We start from the raw sequence: 21,175 nt of genomic DNA on the forward strand, positions 1-21,175 counted from the left end.
TCATGTTCTGCGACTGTGGTGTTGCTGGCTTGGAGGGAGGGCCGTGCCACTGGGTCTGTGGAGAGACAGAGGGGTGACTGCTGAGTGGGGGTCAGGGGCCTGGGCCATGCTCCCTCCTCAGTCTCGGGGCCCAGTGACCTCTGTATAGGCAACTCTAAGGAAGGCCCTGGGTCTTTGTTCAGGTGACAATGGAAAAGAGATGATCGCACATCTCCTCTGACCCCCAGATCACACCAGGGGGACCCTTGCCTGGTTGCTGGGACAACACTGTAGTATTGGACAGCTTGTGGTATCAGCCCTGGGAACCTCTTCTCAGCCCATGTATCCAGCAACCTCATCATCAGGTGGAAATCTTCTAGGATGCTTCCATGTGACCCTATCCAAAGGTCTTCTGTGACAGAATAAATGTTAGCCCCTTTCATTCAGTACACTGTTGTTCAGTTGCTCAGTTATGTCTGACTGTTTGTGACCCAGGGGCTGCGGCACACCAGGCTTCCCTGTCCTTCACTATCTCTCAGAGTTTGCTCAAATTCTTGTCCATTGAGTCAGTGATGCCATCCAACCATCTCATCTTCTGTTGCCCTCTTCTCCTGCCCTCAGTCTTTCCCAGCATCAGGGTCTTTTCCATGAGTCGGCTCTTTGCATCAGGTGACCAAAGTACTGGAGCTTCAGCTTCAGCATCAGTCCTTCCAATGAATATTCAGGGTTGATTTCCTATAGGATTGATTCGTTTGATCTCTTGGCTGTCCAAGGGACTCTTAGAAGTCTTCTCCAGCACCACAGTTTGAAAGCATCATTTCTTTGGCACCCAGCCTTCTTTATGGTCAATTCTCACATTCGTCTTTATGTCAATTCTCACACAAATCTGACTACTGGATAAACCATAACTTTGACTATATGGACCTTCACACATCTGTTTATTTTGGGGAGGCAGGCTTGCCAGCTCTCTCCATGTTTTGGGCAGAACAGCTTTATATTATTAAGGAATGTGTTCCCATTTGTGAAATAATTTAGTTGGGAATGAAGATGACGTGGTTAGCTTTCATGATCTTAGGACCACGGGAGATTACAGTTGAATGATTTCTTAATCTGAAGAAGTCTTTTAATCCTGGCCTGTGGAGTGAATATCATGGTGAAGGAAATCTCTAGAGAGAAGTGGTTATGGTTTTAACAAAAGGCTGTAAAAACTAGTCCTTCTATAAACTAGGGGAACTGTCTATGGGACACCACTTGGTTAATAATTACTCCCAGGATGTTTTAGAAGACCAGAGAAGCCTCGCTCTGTGTCTCTCTCCCTGTTTCTCTCTCCCCCTTCTCTATTTCTCTCTCCCTTCTCTGTCTCTGGGCTTCCCTCATAGCTCAGTTGGTAAAGAATCTGCCTGTAATGCAGGAGACCTGGGTTCGATCCCTGGGTGGGAAGATCCCCTGGAGAAGGGAAAGGCTACCCACTTCAGTATTCTGGCCTGGAGAATTCCATGGACTATACAGTCCACGGGGTCGCAAAGAGTCAGACAGGACTGAGCGACTTTCACTTTCACTTCACTTCTCTGTCTCTGCCTCTCTATTTCTCCCTCCCACCCCTCCAACCTTCTCTTGAAAGAGAGAAAGAAGATAGAAAGAAAGAAGAAAGAAAACCAGAGAGATCTCCACCTGAGGCTCAGTCAGAATGCTCCAGGGATCACTTATTAGAGACCCCAATTTTCTGACTGTGGTGCTATCCAGGCCTGTCAGGTAATGTTGGATCTGAGTACACGGTATGGTTGCGGATAAAGAGAACCTGGGTGTATTTCTGGGGCCTCGCATTGACAAGCCAAGGATCCTGTGTGGCTGGGTTAGAAGCTGTGTGGCAGGAGAGGTGAGGTTTTCCTCTGGATGGTAACAGGAGTCTGAGGAGGAAGTGGTGGGGGTGTCCGGGCCATCTGAAACACCTGGTGGGTGCTGAAGGTTGGTGTCAGTGGCAATTTCTTGGAATAAGACCACAATGAAGTCTGCTTGACTCTTTCTTCACTTACGTACTTAGAAGCCAGCATATTGTTTCTTTCTAAGAATTTATTTATTTTTGGCTACACAGGGTCTTCGTAGCTGCACTCAGGCTTTCTCTAGTTGCAGTGAGTGGGGGGCGACTCTCTAGTTGTGGTGCTTGGCTTATTATTGGGGTGGTTTTTCTTGTTGCAGAGCATGGGTTCAGTAATTGTGGCCCATGGGCTTAGTTGCTCCATGGCATGTGGGATCTTCCTGGACGAGGGATTGAACTGGTGCCCCCTGTGGTGGAAGGCAGATTCTTCTCCACTGAACCACCAGGGAAGTCCCCTGTGTGCTGACTTTATTGCTGCTTCCAGTGGTCTTGGGAAGGAGGCACCACAGCAGAGGGCCAGGAGGTCAGGGGCTGAGGAGGGGAAAGACAGCACATGTTCCAATTGCCTGGAAGTGAAGAAAATGAGATGACAGGCTAATTCTTGGTGGAATTAATAAAGGAAGGTTATCCTGGTTGGAAGAGCTCTGACTCTGAGGGGCAGAAAAAGGGACAGGGAACAAGGAGGCGGGACGTGCTGGAGAAATTTCTACACACCTGAGCCCATGGAGACTGTGGGAGTGAACGCTGGATCAGGCATGGGATGCACTGGAACCATCTGTGTGGGCAGTGTGGTGTGTCCCTAGTGAAGAGCCCAGCAGACCTTTTACTCATGAAATCATCTTCTCTCCTTCTCTCCCAGAGGAAGACAGGCAGGTCCTCCAGGCAGGTTGGAGCAGTGACCTGTGGCTCTAGGTGGACACACTTTGTCAGCAGGTGTGCACACGAATTGATTGAGCTCTCAGATCCCAGGATCAAATACCCCTGGACTTAGAAACAGGCTCACTCTTGACTCTCTGTTGAGCAATTTCTGTTTCTTCTGCCTGTAAAGAAGGCAATGCAGAAAGCAGTACCAACTGCGAGGCAACATGTTGGTGTCTGATATATAATTTTTATTATAAATATAAAGCAAATTTTACAAATCATTCAGAAGTGGCCTTAGCCAGGCAAAATTAAATTATGCAGAAGTGCTTGCATGAGGGGAGGTGTACACAGTCTGTCTCAGGGTGAGAAAACCCTGAAAGAGGTACCTGAGTACAGAGCGCTCCCAGCCACCCCTCTCGGGGGCCAGTTCCACACAGCAGGAGGTCCATCATGAAGGTGGAATAAAGCCTTTCTCTCAGCAGCCCAAGGAGGCCCAGTCTGTGCAGAAGGCTGGTGGGAAGCAGGGGCACCTCTCCTCCTCCCATCCTCCCTTTCTATGCCGACACATTGGGTCCCATGCACCCCATGGGAGAAGAATTCCAGAGGCTCTTCAAGAAACCCAGGGCTGAGTCATAATCCTTGTGTCCTAAGGAGCGTGCGCACCCGTGCGGCCTCCTGGGCTGTAAACAATGCAACAGCGCAAGGGGCCGTGTTCCCTTCAGGGCGCTCCTGCTTCTCAAGGACCAAACACCCCTCAGCAGAGACCAAGGCATCCTGAGAAGGTGAGCGGGGCAGACTGACGGAAGAGGAGGGGGTTGGTGACTGGCCTGGGGCTTCCCAGGTGGTGCTAGTGGTAAAGAACCGGCCTGCCAAGGCAGGAGGCTCAGGTTCAATCCCTGGGTGGGGAAGACCCCCTGGTGAAGCGAATGGCAAAACACTCTGGTATTCTTGCCCGGAGAATCCCATGGACAGAGGAGCCTGGCGGGCTACAGTCAATGGGGTCGAACAGAGTCGGACATAATTGAGCAACTGAGCAGATGACTGGCCTGAGGAGCCGAGAACGGGAGTGGGATCCATTTCCGGGCATGAATGTAGAAAACTGCTGCTTCTCATTTTCTGTGTGGGGCACCTCACACAGAAGCCTTGGGGGAGCTCCTGGTCAGAGGGACGTGCAGGACTTTGGTGGCTTCTTTCCTCTAAAGCAGTCAGACTGGCTTATGCAGCAAGTTAAACAGAACCCCTTTCACATAAACAAGCAGTTACAAAAATTAAAATGGCAGAATATCTCAGAAGGAAGGGGGGAGAAAACAATAACCCAAATTGTATGTTCTTTGACCATTATTTAAATAATCTCTAGAGGGTAAATTTCTGAGTCCTTTCCCCAGTCCCAGCAGATTGTATCTGATAAGAGCTGATAGATGAAACCAGATTGTATCTGGTTGATGTTGATATCAGCAACCTCAGATATACAGATACCACTCTAATGGCAGAAAGCGAAGAGCAACTAAAGAATCTCTTGATGAGGGTGAAGGGGGGTGAAAGAGCTGGCTTAAAACTAAATATTAAAAAAACTAAGCTCATAGCATCCGGCCCCATTACTTCATGGCAGATAGAAGGGGAAAAGGTGGAAGTAGTGACAGATTTCCTATTCTTGGGCTCTAAAATCACTGCAGATGGTAACTGCAGCCATGAAATCAGAATGAAGGAGGAAACAGAACAGGCTCAATCTTGAAAGCAGGGCTCCATCTTGGTCCGGACTGTGGACTTTGAGCTATATGCCCAGTATCTACGGAAACGACATACCAACTGGAAAACCAGGCCCCTGGAAGGAAGAGCCCCAGGGCTCTCCATCGCCTAAAAGCATATCCTAATTATCTGTGTGACCGAATAGAATCATACACTCTATGCTTATTGGGGAACAACCACAAGCCTATTGATAATTGTCCACTGTTAACTACCTAGGTTTAAGGCATATGATTTACGGGTTGACTTTGTATCTTTCTTTTCCCTTGTCCAGACTAGTTTCAGGGAATTTGGGGAGGTGGGTTTGGGCACATATGCTTAAGGTATATAAGGTTTTCACAAAAACTGGTCGGGGTCCTTGGCTAAGAGGAGACTCTGCCTTGGGCCCACCGGTGTAATAAGCTGCACTCCACTATCTGCATTGTCCTTCTGAGTGAGTTTGTTTCCCAGAACGTGTGGCTACAACAAGAAGACATATGCTTCTTGGCAGGAATGCGATGACAAGCCTAGACAGTGTGTTGAATACCAGAGACATGACTTTGCCAACAAAGGTCCATATAGTCAAGACTATGGTCTTCCCAGTGGTCATGTGTGGTTGTGAGAGTTGGACCATAAAGAAGGCGGAGTGCCAAAGACTCCATGCCTTCAAACTGTGGTGCTGGAGAAGACTCCTGAGAGCTCCTTGGATAGCAAGGAAATCCAACCAGTCAATCTTAAGGGAAATCAACCTTGAATACTTGTTGGAATGACAGATGCTGAAGCTGAAATTCTAGTATTTTGGTCATCTGATGCAAACAGCTGACTTATTGGGAAAGTCCCTGATGCTGGGAAAGATTGAGGGCAGAAGGAGAAGAGGATGTCAGAGGATGAGACTGCAGGATGACATCACCGATGCAATGGACATGAACTTGGTCAAACTTCGGGAGATGGTGAGGGACAGAGAGGCCTGTCATGCTGCAGTCCGTGGGGTCACAAAAGTCGGACATGACTGGGAGACTGAACAACCACCACCAACAAGAGCTGACTGCCCCCTCCACCCCAAAGTGATAATCCCTTCTTCTGTGGGCATTTCTTGAAATGAAGCCCATGAAGTTCTTTAAACATACCTGCATTTTTAAAATTAAGAATTACTTATGGACCTAGACAAGTAGTTGTTTAGTTACTTTTAGTAGGTTCTCTGGTAGCTCAGTGGTAAAGAATCCTCCTGCCAATGAGGAGACACGGGTTCAATCCCTGGGTTGGGAAAATTCTCTGGAGGAGGAAATGGCAACCCACTCCAGTATTCTTGCCTGGGGGAAATCCCATGGACAGAGGAGTCTGGCTGGCTACAGTCCATGGAGACCAAAAGAACAGGACACAACTGAGCATGCATGCGCTCACACAGTAGGATCTCTAAAGACAAGCTTTCCAAAGGAACTGGTGGTGTAGGGTAAAGGAGTTAGAGAAGGCGAGGTTCTGGAAAAGAACGAGACCAGCACTTTACAGGAACAGATCACTTTTAATGAGGCGAGAAGAGGCAACAGTCAGATTAGTGAGCTGCTGCACTAACCCAAGAAAAGAGTAAGTATATATAGGCATATTTGTGGAAATCTACTGTCTTAAGGGGGCCTGTTCTTCTCCAAGGTTGTTTGGAGTAGTTATCTCTTAAATGGCTGTGGCAAGGAATTCTGGAGATCGGCCAGAGGCTGGACCTGCTGGAAGCTGGGTGTAATCAACCTTAATGTCCATTTTCTTTTTCCTTCAGTGAGAGAGTTCTTTGTTTTGCATAAAATGGTGGGGAGGACCCAGAGGAGAGTTTTAACTCCAGGCTATTTTGAGCCATGTAACTTTCCTTCAGGTGGTCTTCTAGGTAAGCATCAAGGTGTTTAAGCCCTGGTCCTGCATGTAGACAACCTTGATAGGGGACAAAGCTGTCGAATTTGTAGTCCTAACTCGATTATATATGTATTTCCTGTGGATGTTGAGTTCATACTGGACCTTGAAGAGCTTTTCCTTTTCTTCTCTCTCCTCTTCTGACACATGCATTTCAGTGAGAAGGACATAACTTGCAACTTTGTGGCAAATTCAAGTTAGACCCCAATAGGCCAGGACTGGGGTGGGAAGCACAGTTTACAATAGCTGAGACATGCAAGCAACCTAGGTGTCCATCACAAGATGAATGGATAAAACTGTGGGACATGCATACAATGGAATACTACTCAGCCAGTGTGCTCTGAATAAGCAAATTTACAGCTGGTCTAGGTCAGCAAATGGGGAGGGGCAGAGATTCTGACAACTGTCTCCCAAGGTCCTCTCTGCCAAAGTTCAATGACCAGGAAGGTTAGGTTTCCTACAGACCTCCTCATGTATATGCCTTTTCACCTACTGACACCAAAGGAAAGGACTGTGACCAGGCAGCCTGGAGGAGCCTTGTTAGGGGATTACAGGAGAGTTGGGGAAAGACTGTCTTCCATTTTCCCTAATGGTGAAAGAATCTCCTGGTGATGTAATAAGAACCTTGAGGTGTCAGCAGTGTCATGAGCACTATCTCTTCTTTTTTTTGCACTCCTCCTTCTTTTTGTTTCTCTTCTCCCCTCCTCCTCCCTCTTCTTCACTTCTCCATACACTGTTTCTGTGGCTATTGGAGATGGGGGACCTGAAGTTGCTTTGTTTGATTCCTGGGCATTAAAGTTCAGAGAAGACTGTGCACCTTTGTCAGTCTGAAAGGCATCAACAGTGGTTGTTTAAGTCAGCGTCACGGGCCAGGCCCTCACCATGTGTGGGGTGATTCAGCACCCCAGGCTTCCATCCCTTTGAAACTTTTAGCTTCAGAGAAAGGCTTTTACTACCCATTTTTTTCTGCTTGCTAACGTTCTGTTGGGTGATCATTAGAAGAGATAGATTATGAATTTCTACAATGGATATGAAGGAGGAAACAGAACAGGTTCCATTTGAAAGCAGGACGCCACCTTGGGCCGTACTGTGGACTTTGAGCTATATGCCCAGTATCTATGGAAACGACATACCAACTGGAAAACCAGGCCCCCTGGGTGGAGAGCCGGGCTCTCCATAGCCTAAAAAACCTCTAATTATCTGTGTAACCGAATAGAATCATACATTCTATTATGCTTATTGGGGTATGACCACAAGCCTATTGGTATTTGTCCACTGTTAACTACCTAGGCTTAAGACATATGAATCATGGGTTAACTTTGATTGTATCTTTCTTTTTCACTTGTTCAGACTAGTTTCAGGGAATTTTGGGGAGGTGGGTTTGGGCACGTACGCTTAGGGTATATAAGGTTTTCACAAAAACTGGTCGGGGTCCTTGGCTAAGAAGAGACTCTGCCTTGGGCCGGCCGGTGTAATAAACTGCGCTCCACTACCTGCATTGTCCTTCTGAGTGAGTCTGTTTCCCGGAACTCGTGGTTACAACAGATACAATGATAGAGCAATGAGAATAAATTAAGCACAACAGCATACAATGAGATGGATGACTCTCATGATTTTGAATGAGAGAACCAGACACATTAAGGACGTACTGTTTTTTTCCTGTGTGGACGAGCAAGAACAGGCAGACCTATCTCATGCATTGGAAGTGAGGATGCTGGTTACTCTTTGAAGGGAACTAACTGGAGGTCTTCTTTAGGGTAGGAATGACACATTAATTGATTGATTTCGGTGTTGCTAACCTGGATTGTTCAACTCCTGAAAGTTCATAGATTTTTTTAGAAACAGTTTTTTAAAAAATTATTTATTTTTGGCTGCGCTAGATCTTCGTGGCTGCAAACAGTTTTCCTCTAGTTGTGGGTAGCCGGGGCTCCTTTTCATTGCAGTGCGCAGGCTTTTCACTGGGGTGGCTTCCCTTGTCGCCTTGCCTGGAGACTTCCATAGACAGAGTAGCCTGACAGGCTATAATCCGTTTGGTCACAAAGAGTTGGACACGACTGAATGACTAACACTTTCACTTTCTGTGGAGACTGAACCCTGTGCTACTGCAGCTGTTGACCTTCAACACCCACTGAGGGAATTCAGGGTGGCATGAGGCACTCTGTGCTCCAGGGAATCTGGTGGGGTAGCTGGATATTTTCAGGAACTGATTTCATGATTCCCATCCTTGCATCTCCTCATCTCTAGAAAAGCACTAAATCCCGTCATGATGACATTACCTCCTCATGCCTTGCAGAAAGCCTCTTATAAAGTAAGCGCTTAATTGCCTTGAACTCCCCCTTCAACGAAATCTTACATATTGACCTTCCCCGACTGCCTCTTCAGAGCAGGTTATCAGAGCTATCCAAGGTGCTGCGTCCCAGGCTGCAGTCCTCATTTTGCCCCAAATAAAACATAACTCGCAGCTCTCAAGTTGTTCACCTTTTTTAGTTGACACCCCTCTAAATCAGATGGGGGTGGGAATAGCCATGTCCAAGAGAGAGGGGGGGTTCAGGAAGCATGAAGACCAGGGAAGAGGAGACCCATAAAAATCAGTGCTGAGAAGTAGGGCTTTAGGAAGACTGAGGAACAGATCCAGGCCAGAGATGGAGACGAAGTCTCCTTCCCTCTCCCAAGCAGGGCAGTCAGTCTCGAATAAAGTGGAACAAGAGGAAAGGTGGCATACCCTACTGTTTATTTGAAAAACAGAAAATACACCAGGGCTGCTATCAGACCCAAACAAACTGAGGTTACAATCAGGATGCCGACAACAGTACCAGTTGTGAGGTCAAACAGAGAGGCTGTCATGGAAAGAAAAGAAAAGAATGAATGAAAGTGACATTATTTTACAGTGGGAGGTGCTCTACGAAAGAGCTGTCAACATTAAGTAGTCTCTACTTGTGCCTTCAAGAAATCGATTTTCTCTGGGACAGCTGTTGTGTGGTGATTAGGTGACTAGATCCTTGTGATTTTCTTTCTCTCTCCATGTATTTCTAGGTTGGTGACCAGAGTTGCCTCAGTTCCAATCTGGCCTTTTCTGCACACATATATTTCTGAAGGCTTTGGAAATGTAAGAAGGACTGATGGTTATTTTTGTATGTTACTATTTCCCCCCTTTTCATGGTTTTGTACGTTATAACTTCCCACCTTTTCCTGGGGCTTCCCTGGTGGCTCAGTTGGTAAAGAATCTGCCTGCAATGTAGCAGATATGGGTTTGATCCCTGGGTCGGGAAGATCCCCTGGAGGAGGAAATGGCAACCCACTCTAGTATTTTTGCCTGGAGAATTCTATGGACAGAGGAGCCTGGTGGGCTACAGTCCATGGGATCACAAAGAGTAGGACATGACTGAGTGACTAACCCACACATCACTTCCCACCTTTTCATGACAGCATCTTTCTCTGGGTACCAGGTGTGACAGCTATAAATATATGCCTCTCAGGTGTCTTGTGGTGGGCATTTATTGATGGAAAGCCCTCTGAATTCACTGCCCCTTTGCACAGAGAACACCCTTCACACTGGCTCCCGGTAAGGATGTGAATTCAATAATTCTATGACAAATGATAGGGCCTTCCCTGGTAGCTCAGCTGGGAAAGAATCTCCCTACAATGCAGGAGACCCCGGTTTGATTCCTGGGTTGGGAAGACATGTTGGAGAAGGGGTAGGCTATCCACTGCACTATTCTGGCCTGGAGAAGCTCTACACAGTCAGCAAAAACAAGACCAGGAGCTGACTGTGGCTCAGATCATGGACTCCTTATTGTAAAACTCAGACTTAAATTGAAGAAAGTAGTGAAAACCACTAGACCATTCAGGTATGACCTACATCAAACCCCCTATGATTATACAGAGGAAGTGACAAACAGATTCAAGGGATTAGATCTGATAGACAGAGTACCTGAAGAACTATGGATGGAGGTTCATGATATTGTGCAGGAGGCAGTGATCAAGACCATCCCCAAGAAAAAGAAATGCAAAAAGGAAAAATGGTTGCTGAGGAGGCCTTACAAATAGCTGAGAAGAGTAGAGAAGCCAAAGGCAAAGAAGAAAAGGAAAGATATACCCATCTGAATGCAGAGTTCCAAAGAATAGCAAGGAGAGATAAGAAAACCTTCCTTAGTGATCACTGCAAAGAAATAGAGGAAAACAATAAAATGGGAAAGCTTAGAGATCTCTTCAAGAAAATTAGAAATACCAAGGGCACATTTCATGTAAAGATGGGCACAATAAAGGACAGAAATGTTATGGACCTAACAGAAGCAGAAGATATTAAGAAGAGGTGGCAAGAATAAACAGAAGAACCATACAAAAAAGATCTTCATGACCCAGATAACCACAATAGTGTGATCACTTACCTAGAGCCAGATATCCTGGAATGCAAAGTCAAGTGGGCTTTAGGAAGCATGACTACGAGCAAAGCTAGTGGAGGTGACGGAATTCCAGTTCCAGCGACTTAATTGAACTGATGAGAAATGATCTTTCTCCACGGGTAACTCTAGCTCAAGGACTCCCCATCAGCTTTGCAGACACTCTCTAAAACTGTACTGCAGCCTAAAACTTCCTTCCTTCTCTTTCTTTTTCACTTGGGTCAGATATGCCTTGTGGTCTGAGGACCTTCCCAGGCTCCTCCCACTCCTGCCCCACTTTCCTAAACAGGCATTCTCCCAGTAAATGTCTTGTATGTCTAGTGCCATCTTGGCTGCATCTGAAGGATGAAAAGTATCATATCAGACAAGAAACCTTGCAGTCAAATCCTTTTTTTTTCTTCTCCCATATTTAGTCAGTAACATGTTCCTATGAGTCTTTTGTTTTATCCTTTCCCTCCCTTCCAATATGTAATGTTTTTTGCATCACTTTCTCTTTTATTTCTGTTTTCTTCACTAGTCAACTCAAATCTGAAGATGAATGCTGATGTTAGCTATTGTTATGAGGTACTTATTATATGACAGACTCTCTGGTATATACTTTACACATACCACATTTGATTCATATAATAACCCTGCCAGGTCAACATTCAGTTCAGTTCAGTTCAGTCGCTCAGTCGTGTCCGACTCTTTGCGACCCCATGGTCTGCAGCACACCAGGCTTCCCTGTCCATCACCAACTCCCAGAACTTGCTCAAACTCATGTCCATTGAGTCGGTGATGCCATCCAACCATCTCATCCTCTGTCGTCCCCTTCTCCTGCCTTCAATCTTTCCCAGCATCAGGGTCTTTTCCAGTGAGTTAGTTCTTTGCATCAGGTGGCCAAAGTATTGGAGTTTCAGCTTTAGCATCAGTCCTTCCAATGAATATTCAGGACTGATTTCCTTTAGGATTGACTGGTTGGATCTTCTTGCAGTCCAAGGGATTCTCAAGAGTCTTCTCCAACACTACAGTTCAAAACCATCAATTCTTTGGCACTCAGCTTTCTTTATAGTCCAACTCCCACATCCATACATGACTGCTGGAAAAACCATAGCTTTGACTAGATGGACCTTTTTTTGTCTCTGTTTTTTAATATGCTGTCTAGGTTGGTCATAGTTTTTCTTCCAAGGAGTAAGGGTCTTTTAATTTCATGGCTGCAGTCACCATCTGCAGTGATTTTGGAGCCCAAGAAAATAAAAGTCTGTCACTATTTCCACTGTTTCCTCATCTATTTGCCATCAAGTGATGGGACTGGATGACATGATCTTCGTTTTTTGAATGTTGTGTTTTAAGTCAGCTTTTTCATTCTCCTCTTTCACTTTCATCAAGAGGCTCTTTAGTTCCTCTTCACTTTCTGCCATAAGGGTGGTATCATCTGCGTATCTGAGGTTATTGATATTTATCCTGGCAATCTTGATTCCAGCTATGCTTCACTGAGCCTGGCATTTCACATGATGTACTCTATATATATAAACAGGGTGACAATATACTGCCTTGACATACTCCTTTCCCAATTTGGAACCAGTCTGTCGTTCCATGTCTGGTTCTAACAGTTGCTTCTTGACCTGCATACAGATTTCTCAGGAGGCAGGTCAGGTGGTCTGGTATTCCCACCTCTTAAGAATTTTCCACAGTTTGTTGTGATCCACACAGTCAAAGGCTTTGGTGTGATCAATAAAGTAGATGTTTTTCTGGAATTCTCTTGCTTTTTCTATGATTCAATGGATTTTGGCAATTTGATCTCTGGTTCCTCTGTCTTTTCTAAATCCTGCTTGAACATCTGGAATTTCACAGTTCATGTACTGTTGAAGCCTGGCTTGGAGAATTTTGAGCATTACCTTGCTAGCATGTGAGATGAGTGCAATTGTATGGTAGTGTGAACATTCTTTGGCATTGCCCTTCTTTGTGACTGGAATGAAAACTGACCTTTTCCAGTCCTGTGGCCACTGCTGAGTTTTCCCAGTTTGCTGGCATGTTGAGTGCAGGTCAACATTATTCCACTTGATAGATGAAAAACCCAAGACTTCCAGTGATGATAAAAAAAAAGGTACCCAAAGTCATATAACTAACAAGAGGTGGATCTAGTGTAGTCCTTGACTGTAGGAATACCTGATTTTATAGAGCCCAATGGTAGTAATAGTAATAATAGCATTTAATAGTTACGGAACATTTCCTCAGCGTGTGGCATTTTACTAAGGGTTTAATTGAATAGTACGTTAAATCTTTGAAACAATGACATGAAGCAGAGACTTTTTAGTATGATTTCAGTTGAGGACTCTGAGGCTCAGTGAAGTTAAGAATCTCATGCAAGAATTTATCACTGTAAATGGTTACCTTAAAAAAGAAGAAAGATCTCAAATCAACAACCAAACGTTACAACTGAAGGAACTAGCAAAAGAAGAACAAACCATACCATAAGCTAGCAGAAGGAAAGACAAAATAACAGAGTAGAGATAAATAAAATAGAGAATGGAAAAGTAATAGAGAAAAAACAATAAAACAAGAAATTGGTTCTTCAGAAAAGAATAAGAAAGGCTTCCCTGGTGGCTCAGTGGTAAAGAATTTGTCTGCTAATTCAAGAGACGTCGGTTTGACCCTTGATCTGGGAGGATCCCACACGCCGCAGAGCAGCTGAGCCTGTGCTCCACAACTACTGAGCCTGTGCTCTAGAGCCATGGAGTTTCAGTTACTGAGCCCACGGGCTGCAACTACTGAAGTCCGCAGGCCCTAGAGCCCATTCTCCGGAACAAGAGAAGCCACCGCAATGAGACTCCCGTGCACTGCAACTGGAGAGTAAACCCCACTCACCACAGCTCGAGAAAAGCCAGCACAGCAATGAAGATCCAGCACAGCAAAGAAAATAAATAACTGGGGGCAAAAGATGAACAATTTTGACAAAACTTTAACTAGACTGATGAAGAAAAACAGGGAAGATTCAGATTACTAAAATCAGGAAGGAAAGTGGGGACACTGCTACTAATTCTCAAGAAATAGGAGTATTATGAATAATTGCATGCCAACAAATTGCATAACTTCAGTAAAATGGACAAATTCCTAGAAACACAGATGCTACCAAAGTGGAATCACAAAGACTGCGACCCCATGGACTGTAGCCCGCCAGGCTCCTCTGTCCATGGACTTCTCCAGGCAAGAATACTGGAGTGGATTGCCATGCCCTCCTTCAGGAGAATCTTCCTGACCCAGGGATTGAACCTGTGTCTCTTACATTTCCTGCCTTGGCAGACAGGTTCTTTACTACTCACGCTACCTGGGAAGCTCCAGTGTTATAGAGGCCATATATTAAAACCCGCATCTAACACCATTCTAAGTGTGAAAGATTGAAAGTTTTCCCTCTAAGATCAAGAACAAGATAAGGATGCCTACTTTTGCCACTTCTATTCAAAACAATATTAAAAGTAATAGACAGGACTTCCCTGGTGGCTTAGTGGTAAAGAGTCCACCTGCCAATGCAGGAGACATGGGTTCCACCCCAGTCTGAGAAGATCTCATATTCAATGGAGTAATTAAGCCTATGCGAAAAAGCCCACACAGCTACAAAGACCCAGCCCGGCCAAAAATAAATTAAAAAATTATTTTTAAAATTAATTAATAAAAAAAGTGCCCATTGCATTAAGAACCTATACCAGGTATCTCACTTAATTCTAATAAAACTTTGTGAATTACAAAAAATAGCATTTAAAAAACGTAATAGACCAATTCAGTGCCAAAGAAAGAAAAAAGAAAAGATACTGAAATTGTAAATTAAGAAGCAAAATTAACTGTTTGCAGAGGATGTGGCCTTATATATTAACAGAAAACCCTAATTTCACAAAAAACTGTTAGGTCTAATAAACAAATTTGATAGAGCTTCAGGATATGAAACCAACACATAAATGCAGTTGTATTTGTATATATGAACAGTGAACAATATGAAAAGAAAGTTTTAAAACTTCCCTTTATATATTTTACGAAGAAGATAAGCCTAACACTCCCCCTGACAAAAATGGCAGAGGCCTTTGGACCTGACAATATGCATACAGTTAAGGCATTGCTACCTGGATCATAGTATCTAACCATCATTTTTATAAAAATAAATTCCACTTACAACAGCATCAACAAGAATAAAATTTAGGAATCTTGGAGCTGACAGACTTGTACAAGAGAAACTAAAAAAAATTTTTTTTCAAAGGAAAAACATAGTATAAGAAATTAAAGAAGATATGAATAAATGTAAAGTGTTCATGGACTGGAAGACTTAATATTGCTTAGATGACAGTACTAAGCAAGGTGTACTGGATAGATGTGGGTAACGACTGCAAAACAACATGAATGGACTTAATACCACTGAGCTATAAACTTCAAAATTATTTACATGATAAATCTTACTTTTTTTTTTTTTTACCTTATAAAGACAGTGTACCAGAAAAAAACAATCTTGTGTAAGGTCACAGAGTAAATGCCAGCCCCAGGATTAGAAACTTACTGTATTTTTTTTTTTTTGTGTGTGTGTGTGTGCATGTTTGTGTGTGTGTTAGTCGCTCAGTCCTGTCCAACTCTTTGCGACCCCCTGGACTGTAGCCCGCCAGGCTCCTCTGTCCATGGAATTCTCTAGGCAAGGATATTGGAGTGGGTAGCCATTCCCTTCTCCAGGGAAATCTTCCCAACTCAGGGATCAAACTTGGATCTCCTACATTGCAGGCAGATTCTTCATCCTCTGAGCCACCAGGGAAGCCCCTCCACCTTTTTTTTCAGAGATGGAGTTATTAAGATTTTGCTGGCTTTTTATTGTAATGGTCTCCTCACTGATATTCTGCCTGCTGTGACCTCAAGCCATCGTGCCTCCCGTTGGTGGAGCCATCCTGCTGGGAAGGTGGAACACAGGACACACAGTCACTTACATTTCTTCGCCTTCAGCTCAAAGATCCCACTTCTGTTGAAAGTGCCTATGTTGGAGATCTCACACTGATACTTCCCCGCATTCTCCTTCTTGATGGGGTCTATGGTGAGTTTCTTCCCGTCCTCGGACAGGAAGATGTTCTTTGCGGCTTTTATATACTGGCCGTTGAAGATCCACTGGATGCTGATGTCAGTTTCGTTTGTGTTACAGGTAATGACCACCTTGTTCTCTTTATCTCTGTCCATGGGGTCGCTGACTTGGATGGAGGGCTGCTGCAGCAGGCCTGTGGAAAGAACAGAGGAGGTGACTGAGACTAGGTCAGTGGCCTGGGGCCATGCTCCTTCCTCAGGTGTCTTAGCCACTGCCGGGGCCCAGTGAGCTCTGTAAAGGCGACCCTGAGGAGGACCCTGAGCCTGTGAACAAGGTCGTGGGTCTCTCTTCAAGAGAGGATGTGTAAGGAGAAGGCTCCCTTTCCTCCCTCACCCCAACAATACCTCGATGACCCTGACCCGTCCATGAGACATCTCTGGAGTACCTTCTCAACCCGTGTATACAGCATCCTCAGCCTGAAGTGAAATTTTTCCTGTGAACTTTGATGGACCCTTTCCTAGAATTTCCTTTGGTTCTAAAAAGTTTCAGGTCTCATTCGTTATATACCTTTCTGTGTATGTTATGGAAGACAGTTGTGCCACACCTGTGTTTCTGTGGGGCTGAGGGAACTTTACACAAAGCAGGAAAGGCAATTATTTCTCTTTAAAAAATTTATTACTGGCTTTCCCAGAGAATCAGAGGTAAAAGATCCGCCTGCCAATGCAGGAGACGTGGGTTCGATCCCTAGGTTGGGAAGATCCCCTGGAGAAGGGCATGGCAACCCACTCCAGTGTTCTTGCCTGGGAAATCCCATGGACAGAGAAGCCTGGAGGGTTATGGTCCATGGAGTCACAAAGAGTCAGACCTGACTGAGCAACTAAGAAACAACAACAAAATAATTTATTAGGGAATGAGGATGACCATGTCCAGTCTCCCGGTCTAGATGTATATAGTGACAGTGACCCTCTGAGCTTGGTACAATCTTGTTGGAAAGATTTCCAACCATAACCACCCCTCATTTTCCATCACTCTGCGTCTGAGACATTAATGTGTTACTCCCATCATAAAATGATGACAGCAGAAGCTCATTCTCCTGGTGACCTGGGGAAAGTGGCTCGTGCTGGAGCCCCACAGAGGCTGCTGCTCCCAGATTTCTGAGTCCTTTACTATCGCCTAAGAGGGTGTGCCTGGCCACAAGCCAGGCTGGGAACAGGGTAGTCAGTCAATTGGGGAAATATCTGTGGAAGGCTTAAGGGCGGGGGTGGGGGCGGGGGCTTCCCTGATGGCTCAGCTGGTAAAGAGCCTGCCTGCCAATGCAGGAGACATAAGAGATGTGAGTTCGATTCCTGGGTCGGGAAGATTCTCTGGAGAAGGAAACAGCAACCTGCTCTAGTATTTGTGCCCTGAGAATCCCATGGACAGAAGAGCCTGGCAGGCTACAGTCCATCGGGTCATGAAGAGTTAGACATAACTGAGCGCACATGTTTGCATCTAAGGGCAGGGAAGCTGTGCAGAGCAGGGCCAGTCCTTGATGGAATGAAGGAGAAAGAAGGTAAGACACATGGAAAGATCAGAGAGCGAGAAATGTCCATTTACAAGTGACTTTAAAGTGGGGGTTTCAAGTGACTTCAAACATCCAGAGGTCCAAGAGCCCCACCACTGCCCAGAAGCAGGCCCCCTGCCCCCCACCCCTGGAAACCCTCCCACAGCGGAGCAGCCCCACAGCCGCGGTGAGACTCGGCTCCCAGTGCGCTTTAGGGGCAGGTGGTCAGAGGATAAAACACCGGTCCCCTCCCTGGAGAGACAGGTGGCAGGCGTGGCCAGAGCCTCCTAGGACTCTGCATCCAGAGAAACCTTGGCCTCAGGGAGCTGGGAATCATCCGCCTCAGTCAGCCCCGCCTGGGAGGCCAACACCCACCAGCGGCACAGTTTCTCCGTGGTCACTGGAGCTGGGACCCTGGGACAGGGTCTGGGGAGGGGCTTCCCCGTGGGCCTGAGCTTCTCTGTGAGGATCCCTCAGGCCAGGCCCCTACTGAGTCCTGCAGAGTCTTCCTCAGGGTCATGGTCGCAGGGAGGGACCCAGGGGGGCTGGACTGAGAGTTCTCTCCCTCTGCTGAGTCCCTCCCATCAGACCGTCCTTCTTTCTGCAGTGTCTGCAGGGTCCAGATCCCCTGAGTGGAATTCTGACCCATTGGAGTTTGTCTCCACTGTGTGTGTCCTGCACTAAATCTTCAAACCCCAACACAGCACGTAATGTAGAGGGAGATGGAGGCACCATTCGGGTCTGTCAGTCCTGCGAGTGTGAACAGAATTCACCTCACCCAACACCCTGAGGTCAGAGAGGAAGCACTCACTGTATACTTGGAGATCTCCAGATGCTGAAACGTTTGTTAAATCAGCCTTTACAGTGATCACAGTGTAGGTTCCTGAGTCCCGCTTCTTGACAGACTGGATTATCAGGGAGCCATTGGGTTTTATTGTCTCTCGACCGGTGTTTGCAGGCCCAGGGGTGAATGAATTGTTAAGTACCTGGTAGACGTCAATTGCAGCTGCTCTATCTACCCTGTTCCCTCTGAACCAGCCATAGCCTAGGACAAGCCCTTCTTTTCCGAGGATGTTGAAAACAACGACCGACCCTTCTGCAGCCAGTGGGGGCACCGTGTCAACAGTGAGGTGGGCAGTGGTGGGCGGGGGCCAGAAGGATAAGAGCACGACTTGCAGGGAAGAGAGAGAAACCAGTTAATATTCTGACCTGTGTGGGAGATGGGGAAATGGTGCCCCGGGTTCTGAGCAGCTCTCTTCATCCCTCAGCCTTGGGGGGGGGTGTGTGTGTGTGTGTGGTTCAAGGTCAGCAGCATGACCCCATCACTTCAGCCCCTCTGGGGTCGTTTTTTCCTCTCTTTTCCCAGTTGTCCCCCGGCTCACTCCCTCACTGCCCTCACACACCTGCTCACACTCAGGGGCTCTTGGGAGATGCCCCCCACCACCTGCTCTAAAGACCCTCCATGTTCACTTGCTGACCCTTCCCTGTCTGTTTCCTGCATGACACCTGTCAGCACCTGACAGCACATTCTAGATCTCTCTGCTTGTCTGTCTTCCTCCCCACAGAGTGTAAGCTCCGTGAGAGCAGGGGCTTGTCTGATTTTCTTGTACCCAAATTCCTGGTGAAGGAACCTCTACAGTCTGGTGTTTGTCCTTTTAGGAGTTGTAGAAAAGGGTGTTGTCTAAGTGTCCTGGTATATTCTTTCTGGAGTAACACCCAGACATAAATTGTTATTATTTCCATCAGTCTTCAACAGTTATTGCTCAGTGAAGAATAATTTCTTAAATAACTTCTAAAACCTACACCATTTGAGGTCTTCCCGCCCCTCACCAACTCTAGTTCATGGAGTCTCCTGTGACTGAGCCCCCACCCTCCCTGCTCCCCGCCCTCTGCCCTCAGGCCTGAACAGAAGTCCTCTGTCCCCTCTCAGAGCCCCGTCTCCCTCAGAGGCCAGCCAGTCTCTTGTTCTCCAGTCTCTGCCCACCCCCTGAAAATTGGCCCCTCTCACCTGCCAGGAGGAGCCTGTTCCAGGGGACATGCCTCCTGCTTGCAGGACCTGACGGGGGCTCCATGGGGCCTGCTGTGTGCTGGTCCCTCTCTCTCTGAGGAGAACTTCCGGTCCAGAAACGCTCACAGGCCCTGCAGTCGCTGTGTGAGCTCTGCTGTCCTTCCCGCTCTGTGCTGGACCTCCGCCCGGGGCAGGAGCACTTGGCGGGGTCACGTGGCCCGGGGGCGGGGCCTCTGCCCAGGCCCCTCCCACTCCCTCCCCGCTCATCCTTCCCTCCCTAGTGGCCCCGCCCCCTTCCCCTTCTGTCTGTTTCTATTCCATGAACTCTGCTGAGTCCTCTGCCTTCTAGAGCAGTGATTCTCCACCCACACACACACATCCACACATCCACACAGACACCTACACACACATACACCTACAACACACCTACAACAGACACACACCCCTACACACACTCTTACACACCCCTACACACACACACTCCACACACCTATACACACACACATCTACAAACACACATCTATACACACCTCTGCACACACACCCCTGCACACACATCCCTACACACGCACATCCCTACACATACACCCCTACACACACACTTGCGTGGACAAGCACAAACCTGGGGTGTCCAGTTCCGGGGTCCCCATTCCTCTGGACCAGATGCACACACAGCCTCCCCCACAGCCCTCCCTCATCCCCTCTGGCTTTTCCCTTCAGAGCAGGAGCCTGGCGGGGGAGGCGCATCAGGAACTCCTGTCACAGGGACATCATCCCCACGATGCATGGGAATCACCTGTGGAGCTTCATGAAGACTGCGAACCCCCAGGTGACACCTTCGAAATGTTTTAGCAGTCGCTCAGGTCATATGCTTGCCCAGCCTGGCTGAGACTTCATAATGTGGGGCGGGGCAGCCTCTCCCCAACTTCAATGCACAGGGAGGGTCTGCAGATCCTGTTAAAATGCAGAGCCTGATTCAGCAGGGGTGGGGTGAACCTGAGAGTCTGCATCTAACAAGCTCTCAGGTGATGCTGACCATACTGGACTGTGGAGCACACTTTCAATAGCAAGGCTGATGGTGAAAGTCAACCGAGAGGCCGCCGCCCTCCCCCCAGTGTCGGCCTCTGCCGTGTTCTGGTCTGGGGTCTGCCAGCATGACGCAGAGACCCTGGGATCTCCAAAATTGGTGATAATTTCTGTGGTGACATAGAAACCCAGATGGGTGCCCCATATCTTCCCATTGTTCTCAAATATCTGAGAAGGTTAAGGTTATAGATGACTCTGGAGGAGAGAAAGGGGTCAGCTAAGTGATGACTGGTGAGGGGACCTGACCTCCACCTTAGAGTGTCACCAGCCTGGAGTCTGTTTTCAGGGACAGAGACCCAGACCCATGTGTCAGAAGAGCTGCAGTTTGCAGGTGAGAAGGGAAAGGTTTCCTGTGTGTCCTGGGAAGAGAGGAACCTGGTGCTGGGGGGTGGGCTGACTGTGGGCTCCCTGGTCCTTGGAGGAAGTGTTTGGGGAGACCCTCCTGCTTCATGTCTTGGCTCATAAACTGTCCATGTTCCTCCCTGCCATTAGAGGTAGCCCTGTCACCCTAGCTGATTTTCCTGTGGTCACTGTGACCTTTCCCATGGGTGGTGCCAGGCAGGGATGGGCGCTAGCATGGCAGGGTGTCCTTAGGCCCGTAGAAGGAGCGTGGGGCACAGAGCAAGCACAATAGGAGGGGCCCCGAGGGTCTGTTTAGAGGGAAGGGTGGATTTCAGGCTCCTTCTCCACCTCCTTCAGTTCAGTGCAGTCACTCAGTCATGTCCGACTCTTTGCGGCCCCATGGACTGCAGCACGCCAGGCCTCCCTGTCCATTGCCAAC

The 21,175-nt window shown here is 47.1% G+C and overlaps 1 non-coding gene and 1 pseudogene across 1 annotated transcript; one reads left to right on the forward strand and one right to left on the reverse strand.

Annotated features, from left to right (window-relative positions):
* On the reverse strand, positions 1-19,479 carry LOC133055109 (carcinoembryonic antigen-related cell adhesion molecule 6-like; annotated as a pseudogene).
* Positions 14,731-14,855, forward strand: LOC133055365 (U6atac minor spliceosomal RNA). Its single transcript, XR_009692649.1, has one exon. It is a non-coding gene; the product is annotated as a U6atac minor spliceosomal RNA (small nuclear RNA).
* Positions 19,480-21,175: the final 1,696 nt, after the last annotated feature.

This window comes from Dama dama, chromosome 4 (genome assembly GCF_033118175.1).
Source record: "Dama dama isolate Ldn47 chromosome 4, ASM3311817v1, whole genome shotgun sequence".
In the NCBI taxonomy this organism is placed as follows: domain Eukaryota; kingdom Metazoa; phylum Chordata; class Mammalia; order Artiodactyla; family Cervidae; genus Dama; species Dama dama.